Below are 15,036 nucleotides of genomic sequence, written 5' to 3'. Positions count from 1 at the left end.
AGTATTTACCGTACTGTTAGAAATACACATTTAAATACATGAATGGAATGCAAATAATCACGGGAAATATACTTTTTTTTTATTGAAAAGTTTTAAAAATACAGTTTTCCTTTAAAAAACCCCCTTCCCCCTCCCTCCTCCCCTCCCTACCTCCCCCCTTCCCCCCCTCCCCCCCTCCCTCCTCCCCCCCACCTCCCCCCAACCCCCCTCCCCCCCCGGACTTCCCAGAGCTAAATACAAGGTATATATATATAAAAAAGCAATCATAAACAACCATATACTAACAACTATAAATTCTAAAATCCATCACTCTCTAACTTATATAGGATCAAACAAAACTTAGCATTATTAAATATATATAGAAGACAAAATAAAAAAAAGAAAAAAGAAAACGAAAGAAGACTTATTCAAATGCTAGATAAAACTTCTTGACCCTATACTTATTCTGGATAAACTCAATCCATTTTCTCCATTCCATAATATAATGTTCTTGCGAGTAATCTTTCAAATAGGCCGAAATCTTCGCCATCTCTGCCAAGTCGGAAACCTTTAAAATCCACTCTTGTATAGTCGGCAGTTCCTCTTTCTTCCAATATTGACCTATCAAAAGTCTTGCTGCCGTAACTAAATTCAACATCAACTTAGAGTCCACAACTGTAGCGTCAACAATTATTCCCAACAAAAAAAATTGCGGACAAAACTTTATCCTCCGTTTAAAAATCTTCTGCATATTCCACCAGACTTTTATCCAAAAAGCCTTGACCTTTTTACATGTCCACCATATGTGAAAATATGTTGCCTCTTCATCACCACACCTCCAACATTTAGGCTGATAATTCGGATACATACTTGCAAGCTTTTTAGGATCTAGATGCCATCTATAAAACATTTTGTAAAAGTTCTCTCTTAGACTTTGAGCTTGAGTGAATTTTACATTCCTCACCCAGATCTTTTCCCACGTATCCATTGTAATAACTTCCTGAATGTTTTGGGCCCATTTTATCATACAATCCTTAACAAGCTCTGTTTCTGAATCGATCTCTATCAATGCAAGATATATCCGTTTAATATGTGCTGGTCCTTGATTTCTAATTTGCTTTATCAAATTTTCATCAGTCGTTGCAAATCCATTTTTTTGGTCTTCTTTCCACCTGGCCTGTAACTGAATATATTGAAACCAAGTCTGAACAACCTTCTCTTCTCGCAAGAAACTATATGATTTCAAGCACCAAATATTCCTTTCCAAACTTAAAATTTCCTTGTAAGTAGTCTCATCATGTTTGAAACCAGCATGTATATTTTCTATTGCGTGTTTTGGGATTGCCCACAATGGTATCTTGCTGCTTAACTTATGTCTATACTTCTTCCAAACTCTCAGCAATGCCTGTCTTAAAATATGCATCCTAAACACAGTATCTACCTTCTTATCATACACGGGCAATATACTTATCAGGAAACCCGGCACACTTTACTGCTGTTTCTTTGTACATGTTTATATGTCAGATAGTTGTTGCTTCAATACAAACTTATAGTGCTCTGGGTTGTTTTAAGATTGTAGCCAAAGAAGAGCAGTATGTAGACCAGACATGTCAAACACAAGGCCCGGGGGCCAGATCCGGCCCGTGAACTGGTTTCATGTGGCCCGTGAAGCCATCCTGGAAACAGTGAGGGAACGGCCCCCACTGCCATGGCCCTGGCCCAGAGACCCTCCTCCTGCCAGAGACCCTCAGATCTGTCCCACTCCTGCCCAGGCCCCCGTAGGCACCCTTGATGCGAACGATGTAGAGCTGGCCACGCCCACCCAGTAGGCCATATGCACTCTAGCCACGCCCACCCACTAGGCCACGCCCACCCTGGCCATACCCACCCGGCCCCTTGAGGGCAACCGCAATGCTGATGTGGCCCTCAATGAAATTGAGTTTGACAGCCCTGATGTAGACAAAGGGCAGAGAAATAAGGCATGGAGTCCAAGTGGTACTAAAAGCACTTTCACAAAAAAATTGGAAAACTGGAGATGGAGAACCTTGAAAACAGGACAGGGACTGAGATATGTTCGGATGAGACATGCCTGCATCTGTATCTGATAAATCACAGCCTTTTTTTTTAGCTGTGTGGAGATTCTCACTCACAAACTGAATCTTGTTGTAGGAACCTCTCCAGTCTTTGGTGTTCCAGAAGAACTGGTTCCTAGATGAGTGTCAGTCAAATCAGCTGCTGCACACCAAAGCCCTTGGTTCAGTTCTGCATATCTTGGCAGTGCACAAAACTAGACATGCCTGTTAAGCAAGGCTATTTGAGACTTACAGCTCAGCAGCAGAGCATGTGATTTAGACTGTGTCTACTTGACGGAGCGTAAGGTCCAAGGTTCATCCTTTCTACTGATTGGAAGGCTTTTATAGCAAGACCAGGAAAAAGACATACCTGTGCTTTGGAAAACTAAAAAGACTGGATTCGCAAATCATACCAAGTTGTAGTGTAGTTTGGCTTTGATATAATGTGGAACTAATCATGGTAGACTGCAAGCCATGATTTATGGCTCAGTGAAATGTATGAATCCTTCATTTCTAGCTTAGCAAAACTAAAGTTACGCAAAACCTAGTTTACTATATCCGAATTGGGTGGCAATCACATGCAGGAAATAGAAGTGACCTATATGTACCAACTTATACAGTGTAGCTAAGCAGTTTGAAGCAAAGAGGTAATTTACAAATGCCATTATACCAAGAATTACTCAAATGCAAGTCTTACTGTAGGTGAATCAGATATGTTGAATTAATAAACCATGACCCATTTCTATCTGTAGCTAAAAAGGAATGTTACTCTTCTCAGTTCAAAGAATTACTCACTCAGACCTTCCTATAGTCAGTGCATACCAGAAAGCAAGCTATGTATCATTAAATGAAGGTGTTGCACATTCGCTAAAATCTCCTGTAACATTAGCAACAAATGAATACTATCAAAGACAATTATGCTCTCAGTTGTTGCATAATCTTGACTATACTCCAACTTGGGGAGTGTTTCAGGGTGTGGTGCCTATTGGAGGTTTTCAGGCAATGTTTGTGTTTTAGAAGAACAGGTCAATCTTGACAATCTCAGATACTTTTGATGTTGGAATATTTTTAATGCTTGCCACTGCTTCTAAAGAGCACTCACTAGATAGGAGTGGAGCCCTGGCATCCCTTAGGCTTAGGGGGTTGCCAGATTTGCATATTAAACTATTTTCTTCTGTGTATAATGTCTCCCAATTATGGCACACTTACTTTTTAGAATAAAATCAGTAGGAGTCAATCATCACTTAGCAATATGCAATTTTCTCTGCGCCTAATAACAGCACAGAAATCCTGTATCACATTTAGTTGGCTGAGAAGGCTGATAATTTGGGACATCACATTTTTAACGGTGAAGATATAATGAATCTTTTTCCAGCTTAAAACTGGAATATCATTTGACTTTGGTAGTCACGGTGAAAGAGCTTTTTTTTTTTCTTCTGTTGCCTGAAAATCCTAAATCTCTTTTGTCTTGCACAAAGGGGAAACTAGGGTTTTGGAAGTGAAATATAAAAGTTTTCCTTCCCAGCTGATTTTGAAGAAACGACTTAAGTCAGTACTAACTTCAAAACCTTTGGCATGCTTGGAGAGTTTGAGATGATGACATGTAGTATATGAGAACAGAATCAAATTACATATGTACCTTCTAACCAGTCAAATATTTTGTCAGGGAGTTAATGATTAATGTTATCTCCTGGAGAAGGCACACACACACAAAATATTCTCCTGTGCAAGAAATGAAGCATTATTCATAACCACGTCATTGGACTCTGTCATTCATGTTTTATGATTACTGGTTTTTATATATTGTCTATAGTAAGCATAAATGAAAGATAACAAGAATTAAATAAACAAAAACTTCCTTCCTTCCTTCCTTCCTTGTGCTACAATGAATTCTGTAGCCAAATAGATGGAGGAAGGAGAGGGTTTTATTAAACTACATAAACACATTTCTGTTGTTATGCATAATATTGCCACTAATTTGTTAATTAGTGCCTGCTTGCTTGGTTGAGGTTTAGTGTAATGTGTTAACATAATCATTGTGGTTTGTAAATTATGTTTTATATAGTGAAACCAGCCAGTATGACTCACTTAACAATTCATGGCTAAAACCACCATAGCTTTAATGCACTGTGTGAGTAATTTCCTTTTCAGTCAACATATCTGAGATATGTGCATTTAGGATTTATTTATTTTTATCTCAAACTGCAGCAATCTAAACTTCTTATGCTGAAATACAGTTGCAATTATATCTACCCTGTTTTCCTGGAGGAGAAATCTGTTCAGTATTCTTTATCATCTCTTGGATTCTAAAATATTAGTAATGTCACACTGCTTGGATATTTGTCTATTAATTTGCTTAGGAAAAAATGTTTACATTAATATATTCTTGAAACTTTTGAAAATAATTATAGCATTAGATTGGCCAATCTTTGGTACAGAAGCTAGACTGAGGGGGAACAAAGGTTACCTATCCTTGTTGGAAGATCAGCAGTTTCACTTACAGATTTTTTAAAAAATAATCTCCTGGATGGATCTCATCTGGATTCAATGATATATCTATTTCCAGCTTGCCAGAAAGGCTTAGTATTATATATTGGTTCATCATTATTGACTTTGTTTTTTTAGACTCCTTTCCTGAGAAAGTCAATTCAGTCATAGGTATCTGCCTCATGTCTGCTACAGAAAAGATGCAAAGACATTGTTCAGTTTACTTCAGGTTTACCACTTAATGATAATCATACAATGATCAGTCAGCACTTGATAAACAGTTAGCTGTACTCATAAGCTTTGCATAATTCAGAGATCTTAGCTAGACCTGAGGCCTAAAAGTATGCTAAACTGCTGAAGCTCTCATCAGAACTTCCATAAGTAGATAGCTTCCTTCACTTGAAATAACACAATTAGCTATCCTACCATCTTTTTTCCCCCTCAACCTAGTCAAATTCATCCAGATACAAACTTTTCTGGAAACCTCTGCCTGAAAAGGAAAGCAAAAAGATTTCAGTTGACACTGGGATGCAATATATTGCATTTGAACATTATTAGTCACAAAATCCAGAGTGATTTGGATGAATTAACAGGCAAATTATTTCCTGTGGTTTTAATCTTACTATATTTATTTATTTATTTAAAATATTTATTTAGTTTCCCATTTTTCAGCCAACTGTGGTGGCTCCCAGTCAGAGTTGCATTGATACGCATTGCATTGATATGGCCAACATTAGAAATTTAAGTGGCATGTAGCAGCATATCTTTTTCTCCTCTTAACTGATGAAGTGTAAGATCAACTATTCCAAACAAGTTCAACAGTGAAACTGTGGAATTAACTGCCTCATAATCTGTGTCCATGTTTTATGACCAGGATTAGGTTGCTCTCACTTTATAGGCAGGCTGAAACAAGAAAGCACAAAATAATTAATTATGGATCTCACCAAGTGCATGTTAGGATGGATAGAAGGTTTTAATGTAAATATTTTTATAATAAATTTATTAAACACTACAATAAAAAATATAAGAACTAATACAAATTAAAAAATAAAAATAAAAAATAGAAGGGGCAAACATCCATTGAATGCTACAAAATCATAACTGTGGGCAGTTGCCGAGCACCCAAATTGTAACCACATGTTTGCAGGGACAATGTGATGGCCACAACTATGAGGACCTGCTGTAAATCCTCTTCATTCAGCATCATTGTAACTTCCAGTGGTCATGGAATGTGTGGACATCAAGCAAGGACTACCTGGACAGCCTAGCTGGTTGCATAAACCTAGAAATAATGACTCAACTTTGACCTGCAATGAACTCCAAACAGACAAGAGCTTATTCAACATTACCTACCAGGAACAGCTCTAAAAATGCTTCAACTAAATAGCTGAATTTCTGACATCAGAATAGAGCCAATCTCACTACTAAGGAATGCACCAATGCAAGTCCACTAAGGGAACATGTGTTATGTTCTTTCTAAAGCGACTTTACAGTCAATAGTAATCACAGAACAATGGATACTACGACACTTGCATCATTCAATTTAGAAAGACATCTTTAGAAAATCAGATGTGCTGCCAGTTGCAAGGTTTGGGATGGGTAGGGTCCCTGGCCAAAATGGATTCCTTTTCTTCTGGACCTTCATCTTTTTCTTGACACCATTGTCACTACTCATTTTTTCCCCCCTTTCTGGATCTAGTCGGTGTTACAGTAATGAAGAGAAGTAAGATACAGTAGCTTAGAGCTAACTGCTCATTGTCTTTTATTGTTCACCCACTGAGATAGTAAAGAGCTGGAGGACCAAGATTAGGAAGCTCCGTTAATTTAGAGTAGTTCTGAGGAACTTTTCAGGAAGACTAGAAAACTAGAAGTTGGAACTAGAGTTAATTGAATTCAGCAATTTTGTTAATTCAAAACCCAGATCCAAACATTCCAGCAGACTTTCTTAAATCTTCATTTTCCCAGCTAAAGAAACAAGTGACATAGACTTCATGATCCGTATTACTAGGGGTTTTTGTGAAAATGCAGAACAAAGCTTACTTATAGTAGTAAGCAAATTAATAAGATAGATGCTTATTTCAGCATCATCAGTTGAACTATTCACATAGCTAGCAGGTCATATATACTTTATCAAAGTCCACCAAGACTTAAAACACTTTGCTTGAGTTTTAAGACTGGCACTACGTCTAATCAAAGTTTATAACCAAAGATCTGTATCAGAAGTGCAATTAAGTTTTATTATAGTGGCAAAGCTGACAAAGAAGCAGGCAGAGTGATCAAGGGGAGAGTGTTAAAAGAACAAGATTTGGTACACCAGTTTTCATGTAAGTTTGCACATAGTGACATCAGATTAAATGTGATTATGTTACCATTTAACATAGAAAGAGAGAAAATAAAGAAGATAGGGAAAGTCCTGTGAAAACATTTCTCACTCAAACCCAGTATCACAAGTATATTCATGTCACGCTATACAATTAAATTATTCACATTTAAAAATGAGTAAGTGAACACGCAAATGACTACATGGATTCTAAATTTCTAAATATTCTTCTGTTTGAGCTTCCCTATAATAAAATACTTGTCCAAATATAGAAAGAGAAATGCAAGTCCTGACAGGATCCATCTTTGGGTGCCCAAACAGACCCAAGCACTTATATAAAGAATTGCTCAGTGCAAAAAGCTCCACCCAACTAGAGGAAGTAATTCTTCCAGAAGTTACTGGAATCCTAATGATATAATCACGATCATAAGGAGAACCCTGGTGGCACACTGGTTAAAGTGCAGTATTGCAGGCAAACTGCCCACAGTTTGGAGTTTGATCCTGATGGGGCTCAAGGTTAACTCAGTCTTCCATCCTTCCGAGATTGGTAAAATATTGGGGGCAGTAGGCAAATAATGCTTCTACATTGTAAACCGCCCAAAGAGTGCTGTAAAGTGCTATGGGGGAGTAAAAGGTAAAAGGTAAAGGTTCCCCCGCACATGCGTGCTAGTCGTTTCCGACTCTAGGGGCCGGTGCTCATCTCCGTTTCATAGCCGAAGAGCCAGCGTTTGTCCGAGGACGTCTCCGTGGTCATGTGGCCGGCATGACTAGACGCCAAAGGCGCACGGAACGCTGTTACCTTCCCACCGTAGTGGTCCCTATTTTTCTACTTGCATTTTTACGTGCTTTCGAACTGCTAGGTGGGCAGAAGCTGGGACGAGTAACAGGCGCTCACTCTGTTACGCGGCACTCGGGATTCGACCCGCCAAACTGCCGACCTTCTGATCGACAAGCTCAGCGTCCTAACCCACTGAGCCACCGCGTCCCTTTTTGGGGGGAGTATATAAGCCTAAATGTTATAAACCAATCATCTGCAGAGCCTGTTGAAAACACACAGAGTAGCTTCTGAGTTCTAAGGAGGAGACACATAGCTCTCTAATTGATATTTCTAAACTTTGGAAACTTTGAAATGTGTGGACTTCAGCTCACAGAATTCCCCAGCCAGCATGACATCAGAATGGTCATACTGGCTGGGGAACTAGTATAGTATATACTAGTTTTCCTATATTTCAGCCATGTCCCTTTAAGCTCTTGACATGATGAGATTTCAAAGACATGAAGTTGCTTTTGGATTGGAACAGATTAGTGCTAGGTTGCTGAACTGGAAAGCAACACAGATTAAATTAGGAAGTGAAGTTAAGAGGTACAAATTCTAAAGGCGGAACTTCACATTTTGTTCAACTCTGTAATTTTCCCAGGCTGAGAAGGCACAAAAGCTAATGACAGAATTTCTTGTGAAAAGAGGATGTTCAGTCTTTTGCATACCCAATAACAGTTACCTTTTGAAACTACTTTCCTTCTTTCCCCCAAGGTCAGGGGGTATTTCAAATGTGGTATAGAAGGGGAAGATTAAGCATTCTTTTCTCATCTGCTGCTTGTTGGTTGGAAATGTCAGTTTTATTTTATTTTATTTTATTATTTATTATTTTATTTTATTTTATTTTATTTTACTTTATTTTATGCAGAACTCATATCTTGTTCCTTTAATTTTCTGGTTCGAAGGAACTGCCTCCACTGCTTGAGCATGATGAGTTGTTTCTCAATCAGAATGGATACTACAACAGCCGGACTGAATGGATACTGATGTTGGTTTTGCTGCAGCTGTTGCCCTTTGTCTCCTCTCTTCTATCATGTCATCAGCAAGGTTGCCAGTTGGCAGTGGTTCCCTGGGAAAGTACACAAGTTTCTATGAAAATACAATGGCCCAGTCGTCCAGCATTGGAGATTATGCCAACATGATTTAACCTCTCGGTAAAAAAAACCAAAAAAACAAAAAACAAAACAGACCAGAAGGTGGAAAATGAAAAATGAGCTTTAGGTCGACTTGACCCTCACCATTGGGAGAAGAAAAAAAAATTGAGGAGGAGAAAGTGGTAGAGGCTACATACATCAGCATGTAGTAACAGAAATGTGTATCATAGGACACTAACAGAGACTTGTGGCTAGAATCTCAGAGCTTTTATAACTGCTGAAACTCCTTGGAAAAAGAATGAAATTAAGCGATTAGATCCAAAGACGATTAGTGCACCAGCTGCAGCCCTTCCTGATCTGGTTGGACTAGTTCTTAGAGGTCATTTCCAGTTTGGAAATCCTACATCTCTTTGCTGTCTTTTGGTCTGCTCCCATATCTAACCCAAGCATCTCATCCCAACTTTTAGAACCCATCATGGCCTTTTTTTTAGTCCCATTTTGTCCAATTCAAATATTTTCTGCCACCTAAAGATGTTTTGCTTGCTCACTTCTCCATGCTGTCTCTTATGAAATTGCTTCCTACCATGATATCGCCTCTTTTTTCCATATAGTTCTCAAAGCTCAGCACAATTCAACTTAACCGGGAGTGGATAGTTATCAAGCATGCAGGCTCAGCTTTGTGTGCATGTGTGCCTGCACACATGCATATGTAGGAGGAAGGAACCCAAACCTGGGCTAGGTACACACGATAAGCAATTGGTGTTAAAGAATTTTCAACCTGTTAAGAGACCAAGAGGAGAAATACTTTGAAACCTCCCTGGCAGTCCCTTTTTCCCAAGGCTTCCCCAATTAGATAGTAGGTATCATTGGTCAGACTGAACTTCCTGTTATCTCCCTAGTTTGACAAGTTGGGGAATTTTTGGTCAATCAGCTCAGATTTCCCCCCCAGCCCTTCAGCTCGGTTCTCGGAAGCTTTCTATTTCCTAGAAAGGAAGGTGATTGGCTCTTCCTACTCAAAGTCCAGAAATGTCAATCCTGAAACACAGAAGGTAATTATGCAACCATGTAGTCTTGCATGTGGAGAAGAGACTAATGGAAAATTTCCTTCTAAAATCAGTGAAGCTTAATCTTTAGGCCTAAAAATAAATATTCTGGCTAAAGTGTTGGACCCAACTCTGTTAGTCTTTTGTAAAGCTTTAATGCTTCTGAACCTGGAACGCTACATGTACCAAGGATTCTGTCTCCTGGCTGTATGGTGAACAGGCCAGGTGTTTTGCTTTGTATATACTTAAATTAGAGCATGTTTTAGTGTTCGAATGGTTTTTATTGTTTTAAAATGTTAAGATTTTAATTGTAATATATGTTTGTGAATTGCTGAGATGAGTGGCTATAGAAATCAATCGATCGATCAAATACAGTAAATTAATAAATAAATAAACAAATGGGAAGCAACTATGATGCATACATAGAATTCCAAGTAAAATCAGCCACACTACACTAGTTATGCATTTTTACTTTTGAGCTCCTTGAATAAGATTTCATTAAGGACACAGATTCACTGCAGAGAGGATGCTGGACAAAGAACATCTTGGCTTATTTTTGGAAGTTTAAAGACAGGCATTTATTTATTTTTCTCCTTGATTTTATTTCTGCTAATCCTTAATAAGTGGGAGCAAGCTTTTTGGGGGGAGACTGTTTTTTGCTTTGTCCAGTCAAGGGCAGCACTTTATCGATGATGTCCTAGAAAATCAGAAATTCTCTAGAGAATAAGCCCACCTTCCTAATAATCCTTGATGGAATTATAGAAAAGAATTCTAGGTTTCTATAATGGGATTACATGGAAAGTCTGGGGAAATACAAATTTAGTTCCAGGCCATCTAGTCTGAAAATGGCTTCATTTATCAGTTGCTTTAATGGGCACTCTGATGCCATGCCAGCTTATTATTTAGCGTATGGCGATGTTACATTACAGAGTTATGTACAGCCATATAGAGTTAATACAAAATAGTTGCTTTTCGTGTTGACAGTGTTATCCAGGGCTTTCCCCACCAATTGTACTAGTATTGTCACTGAAAATGCCATCTTTCCCCCAACAAAGTGGTACCTATTTATCTACTTGCATTTGCATGCTTTCAAACCATGTGGCTGGCATATGCTGAGGAAAGCGACAGGAGCTCACTCCGTCACACAGTACTAGAACTTGAACCAATGTCGTACAGACCTCCTCCAGTGTCTTTAAAACACTGAGCCAGTGTGCTTCACAGAAAATGAATATATCAGTAGAGAATCTAGGGCTTCATTGTACTCCTAGCATATGAAGGCACATAGGATCTTTCCCCATTTTGTGGGTCTCAGAGCATCATAGTGCAGCACAGTTATGGGCTAGCAATATCTTGTCCACATGATGTTGCTTGGCTTCTTGTCTCCAGCCCATGAGTGAAACAGGCTTAAATTGTCCTTAGCAGTAAAATGTCAAAGCGGTATTTTTCCACCTATACCAAGACCATCTAAGGTGGTTTTGTAATATGTAAAATCTTGGTTTTGGCACTCATTACCTTAAACAGAAATCAAGTGATTTAAATCAAAGTCAGCTGAGGGATTGGAAATGGGCATGCCAACATTGTTAATTCCATCCTTGCAAAAATCTCACCACTGAAGAAATCTGAGAAATCTATGGTTTGACTGGGCATCCTACTCATTTTTCCCCCAAAACTTTTTTTGTGTGGGGGTGGGGTAAACCTTGGTCTCCAATACGCCATCACTGCTGGAGAAATTCAGCTTCACTTCTGATTCCATAGCATAGGTTGTTTCATTATGATGCAGTGACACATGAGATGAATTGAGTGCCTACTGAGATCAGTTTGGATTCAACTCTGATAGAGTTTAACATGTTACAAGAGTTTCAAAGGTAACAGTCATTAAGTCCTCCCTTTGACAACTGCATTGTGTTGTCACCCCTGAGTGGCATTGTCCTGATTTCTGATTACCACTTATAATAAGTGAAGTGATTAGCTTTCTACTTTGGCTTTGCTACTGATGCCTTTTAGCATGTCAGCAACCAACATGGCAAACATGCACATGTTAGCACACTACAAAACCTTGCCTGTCTTCATAAAGACCATTTGTTTGCTCCTCATTTGTTTGCTCCTCCTCTTATTCCCTGTTTGGGCATCTCCGGGCTTAAATGGGGAAGATATAACAACACAAATGGCCCCAGGGAGAAGGGGCTCCCAATTATGCAATTAGCTGGGCCTGTAGAGCTGGAGAATCGAAAGTGGCTAATGCAAACAACCGGGTTTTTACACTAAGGCAGAATGAAAGGATTGCAACTGAGAAACACAGTGTAGGGTAAATGGCCAATAAGCCACACATACCAAGTTCAACATCTGTTGTTTTTTTGGGACACTGCGATGAGGAGAAATGAGGCTGCTGCAACTAAATGTAAGGCTACATTTCGAATTTGTGTTAAAATGAAATGGTGAAAAATGTTCCTTCTTGCCCAGATAAAGTAATGGAGTTCTGTTTTGTTCTCCATCTTGTTGGAAGCCCAGAGGTTTACTGTCAAAGCAAAGGTGAATCGCAGTTGATGGGATATGAAAGGAACACACGAAGCAAGTGCAACAGAGAAATCAAATGATGGATGGGAGAGAAATGACTGCAGTATGGGCTGGCTAGCAACTGGATGAGAGGAAGTGGACTCTTCCCTCTCCCCCCCCACTCCCAACACTTCAAACACCTCCAGCTATAACTTACAACAGCTCAGCTGAATTCTCCACAGCAATGGAAGGCAAAACATGATGGCTTTTATACAATTTGAAGTGATATGAAAGTTAGTTCTCACATAGTCAGCAGAAAACAACCTGCCTATTGCTAGAACAGGAGGTGGATGGGAATGGGCCCTCCCATCCAGAAAAAGACCCACTGCATAGCTCGAGCAGGCAAAAGAGAAGCAAACGTTTCAATATTATCTCACTGACATCAGCAGTTGTTAGAACTTCTCTATAATGGCTTTTTAGTCTTTGTACAATAAATTCTACTTACTAGGAATTATTGGATGTTGTGCATATCTGTTTAACTTGTTCCAAGCTAACAATGTCTGAATAAAGGGGGACTGCAGGGTAGTGTTGGGCTTCAGGGATTAGTGAACATGGTGTAGATTAGAAAACAGATTTCTTATGTTTGGCTGTAGAGCGTGGTTGACATTTTCAGAAGCAAAGTAGCCTCCTATGCAGACCAAAGGCAACCAAGCAGAGATTAACTGGGCTCCTTTCTTTATAGGCAGCTGACTTCTGATTGGCCTTTACCTGAGCTGGTTTCTGATTGGTGCAGATTGGCAAGGGCGGGTCTGACACCAGTTGCCGACAAAATGTCAGGAAGTCTGTTCTCTGAACTACGGACACTAAATCCTGAAGCCCAACACTGCCTAAGAGATACCGTCTGTGAAAGCCTACACCAGCGTAAGAGGGGAACTATTCCTTTTATATCAACACAGCTAACTGTTATTTAAAGTTCTCATAATGGGCTGGGAACAAAACAAGTGCAAGGTCATGGCAGCAAGAATGGAAATTAATGTTCATAGAAGAGTACAAAGGTAGGCTTGAAAAAAGTATGCAGCAGCCATTACAAAAACATCAGCTTAGTCCAGGAAGACAGGAAGGGTGAAGAAGAAACTCAAGATTGGCTCTCTTGGGTATAAAAGAGGGAGGAAAGAAGAAACTCTGTCAGGCTTTCAAGATTCCATTATTTATTTATTTTAATCCCATTTATATCCCGCTCTTCTCCGAAGACTCAGGGCGGCTTACAATCTAAGCACAAATCAATGTGCTTAGCAATATTTATTAAATTATTAATTATTGTAGCTTACATCAGTATTTCTCAACCTTGGCCATTTTAAGAGATGTGGACTTCAAGTCTCAGAATTCCCCAGCCAGCACGAAGTTGAAATCCATACATGTCAAAGTCGCTAAGGTGGGAAAACACTGGCTTATATCAGTACAGTCCTAAAATTTCTTACGGTGTCTATTCCCTGAATGAGCCAAATTTTGTTGTCCATTTGACTTTGATTAAGGGCAAACAGAGAGCATCAGACTATGTTTAGGTTTAAAAGCAGTAGATGCATTGTCTTCCTGATTTTTTTTTAAATTTTTAAAATTTTAATTTCCATTTATATCCCGCCCTTCTCCGAAGACTCAGGGCGGCTTACAAGCTTAGCAGTAGCCTTCATTCTATGTATATGCCTGCTTATTAGGGCTTTCACACACCCCCAAGCCGGCATTATTACAAAGTCAGCTTATTGCCCCCAACAATCTGGGTCCTCATTTTACCTCCCTCGGAAGGATGGAAGGCTGAGTCCAACCTTGAGCCTGGTGGGATGCGAACCTGCACTAATTTCAGGCAACCTTACATTGAGTTTCTTTTTTTATCTCTCTAACGTGCAAAATTTTAAAATGTAAACTCCCTGGGTTCTGCAAACGACCAGCCTTTCAGTTTTCCAATCCTTCTTTATCCAATTTAAAATATATCTGTGTTAACAGACTACATTCTGATTTTATCCAGGAACAGGGCGTGATGAACTTGGGTGTTTCTTGTGGGATGTTAGCCAAGATTATGACACAAAAAATGCCCAGTGCAATCAAGGAAAACTCCGGTTCCCTCTCAAACGTGTAAAACAAAATGGAATTAATGGATGAACACAGGCTTCTCAAGTGAAAATCGAAGAAAAAGCATCACTGATTGAAAAATAACAATAACTCACAGGATTATTTCTTATTCAAACACTTGATATCTCAAGAGCCAAAACAGAAATTCAGTAGTAAACTCAAGCATTGGAAATATGCTGTCTGCTTCCATGTAACATGAATCACTTATATCACTTTTAATCTTCCCATATATTTTTTTTTAAAAAAACCTCATTCATTTGAAAAACTTACAGAAACCCTTCAAACTGTATATTAAGATAGTTACTACACACACACACACACACACACACCCAAAGAAAGCCTGCCTTTGTTTTTTTTCAGTTAGGCAAAATGCTCAGTCACGTGCAATTAGTGGGCTGGCATAGTTCAGTGTTTCTTGTGAGCTGGACAGCATAGCTGTTAATGGCACTGGGTGAGAGTTGGCACTTTGCTTTTACAAATGGTCTGACTGCGAAGTCCCAGTGAAATTTAACCTGTCCCTAAAGCCAGGGCACGGACAAACACTGAAACCACAAAGCTGGTATGCCATCAATGGCAGAGCCAACATTACATTCTTTATAATATCGAT

The 15,036-nt window shown here is 39.2% G+C and overlaps 1 long non-coding RNA gene across 2 annotated transcripts in view; it reads left to right on the top strand.

Annotated features, from left to right (window-relative positions):
- Nucleotides 1-10,850: 10,850 nt before the first annotated feature.
- LOC310632617 overlaps nt 10,851-15,036 on the top strand; it is a 7,550-nt gene continuing 3,364 nt past the window's right edge. Inside the window, exon 1 of one of the 2 annotated variants that reach the window (XR_014490883.1) lies at nt 10,851-11,677. This is a non-coding gene — a long non-coding RNA (uncharacterized lncRNA). Of the gene's footprint in view, nt 11,678-11,977; nt 13,227-15,036 lie in introns of those variants that run through there. The other variant, XR_014490884.1, reaches the window with a different exon arrangement.

This window comes from Vipera ursinii (assembly GCF_947247035.1).
Source record: "Vipera ursinii genome assembly, chromosome: 1".
NCBI classification, from domain to species: domain Eukaryota; kingdom Metazoa; phylum Chordata; class Lepidosauria; order Squamata; family Viperidae; genus Vipera; species Vipera ursinii.
Note: the sequence above shows the minus strand (reverse complement) of the source record. Positions and strands in the feature narration are given on the sequence as shown.